We start from the raw sequence: 3,972 nt of genomic DNA, 5'->3' as shown, positions 1-3,972 counted from the left end.
AAATCACATATATTAACATAACTCGGACTCGTGTTCTCAAATGGGATGATTCCGTATTCCTGCAACAACTCTCTCTTTCTTTTCTTTTCTTTTCTTTTCTTTTTTTCCTCCAACATCACAGTTCACGAAAGTATTATTTGAATTAGGCAATATAGTTATTCAACCTTCAATGTTACCTTTAGTCCATGCAGACCTGATTTCTATGGCAGGAATAGATGCGTCATGAAGAGAGGATGCTAGGACAGGTGGTCAGCTATCATGGGAACCACTACCATCGCCGAAAAATGAGTTTGTCAATCGCGAGTCCGCTGTTTTGAAAAAATGCTCTATATTTTGATTTTCTTGGTTGTTTGTTGTTATATGAACAAGGTTAGACGCATCTACATGAGCTTCAGCGATTTGTGGGGTATGATTAACATGCGCATCAATGGAGTTGGACGAATTTGGAAGAAAGTCAGGGCAGTTTTAGATGATTGGGAAATTCATGTTGGCCGAAAATTTGCACCTGAGGTCCTCAATATTCTTTGGTCACGTGTTTTGGTCCTCAAGTTTGAAGTAGAATCATTTTGGTAACTTCAGTGACCATTAGTGCAACCGCCCAAAAGTTCAGTAACCATTACTGAAAGTTTTAAATTTTAGCGACCGTTTTGTAATTTTTTGTTAAGTTCAGTGATCGTTTCTGAAATTAACCCGTGTAACAAGTTATTACGAAGAATAGATAGCAGTAAGAAATGACTAAAATCACTATCTAGTCACGTTAAATAATACGTACAGTGACCTAAAATGCAGTGCATTAAGGGTTTATTTGAACTCCATTTTTTCAAAAAAATTATTATTCTGTGATGGTGATTTTTTGAAGAAAGTATAGTTAAAAAATTGAAAAAAATTTTAAATTTACGTGTAAAATTATTTTATTAGGAACATAATTTTCAACCCTCTGTTTAGTTCCGTGAACATAAATAGTTCCAATGGATGAAATTTTTTCAAGTTTCAAGTAGAGGCATAATCCTCATTGTTGTGTTACTGAAAAGAACTAAACATTCAATGTTCTCAGAGAATAATATTGTATATGCAGTCTCTCTAACCCACAACCGTAATTTAATTCAAAGCTAATTAGTAAATAAAAATCAAGCTTTCTTCATTCCCAGAAGTCAACATTCTGACGTCAACGCGTTTCCCTATACTCATTTCAATTCCTATTACTTTACTAACATTTGATTCAATAAGTAAGGAAGAAAAATGTTAAATAACCACTCGCGTCAAATCGAATAGATTAATTTCAATCTCATATATAATTCAATTGTTGAACTGAACATTTTCTATTTCTCTTGAAGACTAACCAATATCCCTCAAATTAATTAATTGGAATTTGCAAGGATTTCATTTTAGGCTTAGGCTGCGTTTGATAAGGAAAATTTTCCATAAAATTTCCATTTTCCATCTTTTGAGTTGTTTGATTATATAAATTTTTCATGGATATCATCCCCTCCCCCCTAGGTGACCTGTTTTCCTTAATAAAATGGCAGAAAATCAATTCCCACCATTTTCCTAAGTTTTTTTTTATTTTATTTTATTTTATTTTTAGCAATGGAAAGAAATTTTATTCACAGTTGTAAAAAAAATTATTCCTTTAATCAACAATTTTCATTAAAAACAAAGTCAAACGAACACTAAAAAATTTAAAATTTCAAATATTTTTCAAGTGAAAAATTATATTAATCAAGCACATTTAATTAACAATTTCGAGTAAAACAAGTTCTATACAATTCAATTTCCAAGTATGAGTGGGCGCGGTCCGATTTGGTCTGGTTCCATAGGGAACCAAACCGAACCGAATACCAATGAAAATTTTAGAAATAGAACTATTGGTGCCACAGTTAGCTATGAAACCGAACCGGAACCGAACCAATCGGCTTCGATTCGGTCTGATTTGGTTCTTTACATTGAAAATGTCTAAATAAAATGTTTACTAATAAAAAAATCTAAAGATGCTACCAACGTGATACTTTTAACAAAATATTGAAGAACCGAATATACTATTCAACGATTAAAAGAAAATTAAGTATACAAATTTAAAAACAATATCCAAATAATATAAGTTACTATCACTAAGTAATCATCAACTTATATAAATTGCATAGTACTCCAATGATTAAACAAAATTCCATCAAAATAAAAAATCCTATATTGAATTAGATATCCTTTAAAAATTTATTGCAACTTCTAGTTTTATTGGTTATAATTTGTAGAAATTTAGATGAAAAGTTTCAATCGGATCAATAATTAAGTAATCAAAGTGAAAACAAAATAAAAATTTTGCATCTTAGAAATGAAATTTTATATTGTAAATAAATTTATTTAGGTATAGATTTATCCAATATTCTAATTTGGCTTGAGAATTAATTAATCAAAGAATTATAAGAGGGAATGAAAGAATTAAAGAGAAAAAGGAAAGTGTTGGAGTCTAAAATAAAGAAGGAACCCGATCATTTTTATAAAAGTGTTGGAGATTGAGTCATATATTTTACCAAAAATAAAAAATCCTATGAGAACCGTCTGGTTCCTAGCTGTTCCCATACTAGAATCGGGAACCGGATCAAAACCGACCAGTTCTTAATAATTTGTCTTGAAATCAAATTGTTTTTTAGAAAATCTGAAATCGAACCTACTGGTTCTAAACGGTTCCAGTCCGGTTCCGAAAAATAATGCCCACTCCTATTTTCAGGAATTCGTTTTTTTTTTCATCCGAATTCCATCCTTCAAATCAAATGGACTCTCAGTAAATTTGCCTATGTTGATAAATTGAAGGAGAGGACATAGAAACACAAATTTTTATTATGCTAAAATAATTGACTTAGACTATAGAAAGTCAATATTTGGGACCCACCGACTTACTAGGCCCACAAATTTATTATTATTATTATTATTATTATTATTATTATTATTATTATTATTATTATTATTTGGTTAATTTCACAAACGGTCACTGAACTTACAAAAAAATTATAAAACGATCACTGAAATTTAAAACTTTCAGTAACGGTCACTTAAGTATTGGGATGCTTTCAAAAACGATCACTGAAATTTAAAAATTTTTGAATATCAATTACAACAAAAAATCTCCCACAAACTCCAAAGGATTCGATCAGAATAAACCCACAAAGTTGGCTACCTGAAAAGGCAAAAATCTATCCAGATTTTCAAATTTTTGGTGGGCTTTTGTGGCGATTTTTTTACAACTCCCGACCACCAAAGTAGCCAAATTTTGATACCGTTGGAAAGTCCACAATGTCCTCTTTAATTAGCATCCAAATCTCCCCAAAACTCCAAAATATTCGCCTGGAATAAACTCATAAAGTTGGCATCCCAGATTTTCGCCTTTTTGGGATGCCGAATTTGCGAGTTTATTTCGGCCGAATTCTTTGGAGTTTGGGAGAGATTTTGGATGGTAATTGAAGAGGACATTGTGAGCTTTCCAATGGTATCAAAATCTGACGATCTTGGTGGTCGAAAGTCACTGGAAAATTGCCGTAAAAGTCGCCCAAAAATCTAAAAATCTGGGCAGATTTTCAGATTTTTGGGGCGACTTTTACGGTGATTTTCTAGTCAAGTTCCTTGGTGTTACGAAGAGATTTTGAGTAGTAATTGAAGAGGATTTTGTGGGCTTTCCAACGGTATCAAAATTCGATGGTATCGGTGGTTGGAAATAACCCAAAAATTGCTGCAAATGTAACCAAAAAAACTAAAAAAGTGTTTTTCAACTTTAGTGACCGTTTCAGAAACTTTTTAAATTTCAGTGACCGTTTTTGAAAGCGTCTCAATACTTAAATGACCGTTATTGAATGTTTTAAATTTCAGTGACCGTTTTGTAATTTTTCTGTAAGTTCAGTGACCGTTTGTGAAATTATTATTATTATTATTATTATTATTATTATTATTATTATTATTATTATTATTATTATTATTATTATT

Source organism: Olea europaea, chromosome 18 (genome assembly GCF_002742605.1).
Source record: "Olea europaea var. sylvestris chromosome 18, O_europaea_v1, whole genome shotgun sequence".
NCBI lineage: Eukaryota > Viridiplantae > Streptophyta > Magnoliopsida > Lamiales > Oleaceae > Olea > Olea europaea.
This window is presented reverse-complemented; position numbering follows the sequence as displayed.